We start from the raw sequence: 6,161 nt of genomic DNA, 5'->3' as shown, positions 1-6,161 counted from the left end.
CCAGACAGACTGAAGGCCTGGTGCGGGCGGACCAGTCATACTGTAGACTCAAAGAGTGGACCAGGTGGATTGAAGGCCCGGGAGCGGGCGGACCAATCACACTGCAGACTCGATGTATGTGGATAGACTCAGAGGGTGGACCAGGTGGACTGTAGGCCGGTGCGGCGGACCAATCACACAGTAGACCCGAAGTGCATGGCTGTTCTGTGATCAGATATGTTGTGGCATGTTATGCGTGTATGGTATAAGTGGTTGGTATTTTGGGGATATCTCACTAAGCTTTCGGGCTTACAGTTGTGGTTTTATGTTTTTCAGGTTATTCAGGAGACCGTGGCAAGGCGAAGGCGTGATCGTACCGCTCCTCATGATTTTGTAGTAATGTGATTCTGGGAATACGTTAAATGTTTTGTAAAGAAAACCTTTTTGTAAAGATTTAACGGAATCGAGCTGTTTTTGAAAAATTTAAAATTGGTTGTATTTTTCGGTCGTTACAAGTTGGTATCAGAGCCTTGGTTTGAGTGAATTGGAGGAACATTCGTGTGACTCCAGTCTCAAATCGAGGAGAGTTTTCAAAAGAGTATTTAAAGTGGTTTTCAAAATGAGTAAGGGAGGACGCGGAGGTACGATCAGCCGGAGCCAGTAAGTAACCCCAAAATACCATGCATGCTATTTGTTTTTTTGAGCTTTGATGGAACAGCATGCTAGTGATAGGCTAGGGATCTTCAGGATTTCATGATAATGTTGCCTGATTTGTGATGCCTGTAGCCTAGGGTTCCATATGGGAGATTTTCAGTGTTCCTCTAGTGGTGAGGGTTGAGCGTTGTTATGCATGTATCTCTAGGGTGTTGTGCTAGTACTTCATACAAATATGGGTAGGTGTGGAAGGTAGTATGGGCCCGTACTACTGAAAGCACAGGACCCATACGCGTATCAGGGAAACCATGATCTCTAGGGTTGGGTTGAGAGAGTTGGATCCCAGGATAGTGGGAAGAGTCTGAGATTTGGTGTGGTGTTTTTCAGTATGGAGATTCCGAGGCATGATGAGAGTGGATCCGGATCAGGATCGGGAGCTGGAGAGAGAGTTCCGGGCGGATCGGTGCCGCCCGAGGTTATCGGTCAGATGAGCACGAGCGAGTTGGATGCGAGGATTCATGAGATCCTGTGTGATGAGATTGCTAAGTTGTTCTAGGCTGAGTTGCCGGAGTTGTTTGGGTCGATCAAGACCGCCATGGTTGAGTATTTTGATGAGCGCTATGCGGCTCTCGCAGAGACGGCTGCCGCGGCGGCTACATCGGCTGTAGCAGCGACAGGGGGAGGAGCTGGTCGGGGTTTTCAGTATCGGGACTTCGATAATACGAACCCTCCCACCTTCGATGGAGTTCAGGACCCGATCGTCGCTATGAGATGGTTATCAAACGTGGAGGGGTGTTTCTTCACGTGTTCATGCCCTGCTGATCAGAGGGTGAGGTGTGCTCTGAACCTGTTGAGGCTCGGGGCGAAGGATTGGTGGAGATTGACCACGAGGTCATATTCGGATGCGCAGAGGGTTGCGGTTTCATGGGATCAGTTCAGAGAAATGTTCAGCACTCGTTATGTTCCGCAAGTGGAGAGGGAGAGATTGGCTCAGGAGTTCCTTGAGCTGAAGCAGGGTTCGGAGACGGTGACTGAAATCACCAGGATGTTCACTGAGAGGGCGATGTTTTTCCATGAGTTCGCTTCGGAGCAGGCTCAGATGTCCCGATATCTGAGTATGCTTAAGAGGGACATCAGACAGTTTGTGTCTGTGCAGAGGTGCGGGACATTGTTGGAGTTGCAGGAGGCCGCCAGGCGGCGCGAGTTAGAGATTGAGTTGCAGTTGCGTGAGCTGAGGCAGGCTCCGGTGCAGTCACAGCCGGTGCCGAAACGGTCCAAGACCGTTGATTCTAGAGTGGGAGATCTGAGCAGCCACACTTGTGGGAAGTGTGGGAGGGGTCACACCGGAGTTTGTAGGTCCGGTGGTGCATGCCGCAAGTGCGGAAAGGGGGGGCACTATGCGAGGGATTGTCGGCAGTCAGCGCCGGTTCGGGATTTGAGGATTTGTTATCATTGTCATCAGATTGGACATTTGAGGGTCAACTGTCCACAGCTTGCTGCAAGACCGGTGCAGGCTCCAGCACCGGCCACTTTGAGGAACACAGGTGGAGGTCAGGGTGGAGCGAGCAGCGGGATCTTATCCTTTCAGCCGACAGTTTCGAGGTGAGTTATCCTTACTATATCAACAGGGTCTAAGGCACCAATGTCGGCCCTTATCGGATTGAGATCCGGGTAGTTGTTGTTATGTTGTTGTTGTGATATGTTTGCATCCTGAGAGTTAGGATGGTATTTGTTAGAGACCTGATTGAGATCGGTATCCTGAGAGATAGGGAGATGCTATGCTAGTGACCTGTTAGGTCGGTATCCTAGTTAGGATGATGATATGTTATGTGATCTGTTTGATCTGCTAGTTGACTGTGAATTTCTATATGATTGTATGTATATGTGAACATGGTTGTTTGGACTAGAGTTGGGTTGAGGTGGGTCCTTCTTTGTGCTGTAGGCCAAGATACCCAGGGCGGACCGGCTGTTCCGAAGGCCCAGCGAGCGATCCAGATAGGCTGTAGGCCCCAAGAGGGAGGACCAGACGTGCCGAAGGCTCGGAGAGTGGACCAGACAGACTGAAGGCCCGGTGCGGGCGGACCAGTCATACTGTAGACTCAGAGAGTAGACCAGGTGGATTGAAGGCCCGAGAGCAGGCGGACCAATCACACTGCAGACTCGATGTGTGTGGATAGACTCAAAGGGTGGACCAGGTGGACTGTAGGCCGGTGCGGCGGACCAGTCACACAGTAGACCCGAAGTGCATGGTTGTTATGTGATCAAATATGTTTTGGCATGTTATGCGTGTATGGTATAAGTGGTTGGTATTTTGGGGATATCTCACTAAGCTTTCGGGCTTATAGTTGTGGTTTTATGTTTTTCAAGTTCTTTAGGAGATTGTGGCAAGGCGAAAGCGTGATCGTACCGCTCCTCATGATTTTGGAGTAATGTGATTCTGGGAATACGTTAAATGTTTTGTAATGAAAACCTTTTTGTAAAGATTTAACGGAATCGAGCTGTTTTTGAAAAATTTAAAATTGGTTGTATTTTTCGGTCGTTACAGCACATTCAGATGAAAGCTGGTTATGGCATCGAAGGCTCTCACATCTCAATTTCAAAGATATCAACAAGCTGGTGCTTGGAGATCACGTTTGTGGTCTACTAGTTCTCAAATTTGACAAAGAACATATGTGTGCAGCTTACGAAATGGGAAGGCAAAGTAGACAAAGTCATCCTTCTATAATCAACACAAAGGTGATAGAACCACTAGAGCTCCTACACATCGATCTATGTGGACCTTCCTCAATAGAAAGATTTGGTGGAAACAAGTATATACTTGTTATTGTAGACAATTTCTCTCGATTCACATGGGTATTTTTCTAGAAGGAAAAATCAGAGGCCACTCTAAAGCTCAAACTCTTTATAAAACAAGAACAAGGATTTAGAATACTTTCTTGCAGAGTAGGGAACGACTCACAACTTTTTTGCTCCATATTCTCCACAACAGAATGGAATTGTTGAAAGGCGAAACCGTTCCTTGTGTGAAGTAGCCCGAACTATGTTGAACTTCGCTTCACTACCTCTGTATTTCTGGGCCGATGTTATTGCTGCTGCTTGCTACACGCAAAACAAATCGTATCTAAACAAGTGCTTCTTAATCACTCCTTATGAGATCTTGAACAACCGAAAGCCAAAGGAGACCCCGAAACAAGTTTGATGCAAAGGCCGATGAAGGGATCTTTTTGGGCTACTCCTTGAACTCAAAGGCATATAGAGTTCTGAATAAACATTCAAAGAGGATTGAAGAAACATACTATGTCACTTTTGATGACAACTATGTCAAGAAGTTGAAGGCAACTGAGTATGCTACACAAGAAATATTTCCAAAGTCTAGTCAAGTGACGATGCCAATTTCAAATCTTTTCGAGCAATACATGCTACTCTTCGATGAACCAGAGAGGGCTATTGATTCCGAATCCAAGGCTAAAGATAACCAAGTCGACAATCTGAAGCAAATCATTGGCGACGCTACAAAGAAGATGACAGATGAACAACCAAAAAGCAACTACAAAGACAACCTCAAGCGAACCTCCAAAAGATAATTCTCGTGTTCAGCGGGAGGGCCCGTCTTCATCAGATTATTGTAAGTCACCAGTCCAGTGGGAGAATCAATCCTCATCAAGTTCAATCGAAAGTCCAAACAAAGGGGAGTGTTCTGATCCAGACATTGAACTTGTATCATCATTCAAGAGGGAGAATAAAAATACTAATGATGATGATATTCTATCAGAACTTGATGAAGTGATAAATGCAGAACTGGATCCCTCTTGTGATCGAAATTACCCTCCTCTCATCAAATGGACCAAAGATCATCCTAAAAGTCAAATTAATGGAGAATCATCTGAAAAGGTCTTAACTCAATCATAGTTGAAAGCAAAACAAGTTGCATTATTCTCTCAAGTAGAATTCTGCATGTTCGACTCATTCGTTTCCAAAGTTCAACCAAAGACGGTGAATACGGCTCTTGATCATTCCGTTTGGTTTCAAGCTATGCAAGATGAGCTAAACGAATTTGAACGAAACAAAGTATGGCGATTAATACCAACTCCAAAGGATGCATCGGTTGTCGGACTAAAGTGGGTTTTCAAGAATAAGATGGAAAAGGAAGGAAATGTGATTCACAACAAGGCTCAGTTGGTTGTGAAAGGTTTTTGTCAAGAAGAAGGCATAGATTATGAAGAGACCTTCGCTTTAGTTGCAAGATTAGAATCGGTTCGAATCTTTCTTGCTTATGCCGCATACAAAAATTTTGAAGTCTATCAAATGGACGTGAAGTGTGCCTTTCTCAATGGAGAACTTGAAGAAATGGTGTATGTAGAGCAACCACCAGGCTTCATGAATGAGAAGTATCCAGATCACTGCTACATTCTGGACAAGGCAGTATACGGCCTGAAGTAGGCTCCCAGAGCATGGTATGAAACCCTTACTTGATTCTTAAAAATGTCCAAATTTAAACAAGGTTCAGTTGACCCAACCTTTTTTTGTAAGAAAGAGCGTAACCACCTTATGATAATCCAAATTTATGTTCATGACATCATCTTCGCCTCCACGAATCCTAGCCTAACAATTGAATTCATAAATTTGATGGAAACTAAATTTGAGATGAGCTCAATGGGTCCGATTAACTTTTTCCTTGGCTTGAATATTAGACAGGGACCCGAAGGCATTTTTATTAATCAGGAGACATACACAAAGACATTACTTTCCAAGTTTGGTATATTAGGAGACTCAAAGGTGAAGGTTCCTATGGCATTCGGAACTAAGCTTACACCATGATTGGAGAAACCGGCTGCTGACATGACGCTTTATCGTCAGATGATTGGGTCACTAATGTATCTTATAGCCAGTAGGCCAGATATTATGTTCTCAGTCTGCTATTGTGCCCGATTCCAAGCTAACCCACGCAAACCTCACATGCTGGCAGTGAAGAACATCTTTCGCTACCTGAAGCGAACCACCTCTATCGGTCTATGGTATCCAACCAACTCAGGTTTTTTTCTCCAAGCATTCTCAGACGCTGACCTAGGGGGTTGTGGATTGGATCGTAAAAGCACTACTGGAGGATGCCAATTTCTTGATGGCAAATTAGTTAGCTGGCAATCAAAGAAACAAACTTGTGTTTCTCTCTCCACAACCGAAGCTGAATATATAGCCGCAACTTCATGCACATCTCAGGTCATTTGGATACAAAGTCAACTTAGAGACTATGGGCTGAACATGAAGAAAATCCCACTATATTTCAATTCAGAAAGTGCAATTAGGATTTTTCATAACCCAGTGCAACACTCAAAGATGAAGCACATAGCACTGAGGTTTCACTTTTTCACAGATCATGTGCAAGTTGGTAACGTAGAGATTCACATCGTTAGAACCACATATCAATTAGCAGATATCTTTACTAAGGCCTTACCTGAAGCAAGCTTCAATAAGATCCTACAAGGCCTAGGAATGATGGAAGCTGAATCCGTACCGAAATCAGATTCGCT

This window comes from Lactuca sativa, chromosome 2 (genome assembly GCF_002870075.4).
Source record: "Lactuca sativa cultivar Salinas chromosome 2, Lsat_Salinas_v11, whole genome shotgun sequence".
Lineage (NCBI taxonomy): Eukaryota > Viridiplantae > Streptophyta > Magnoliopsida > Asterales > Asteraceae > Lactuca > Lactuca sativa.
This window is presented reverse-complemented; position numbering follows the sequence as displayed.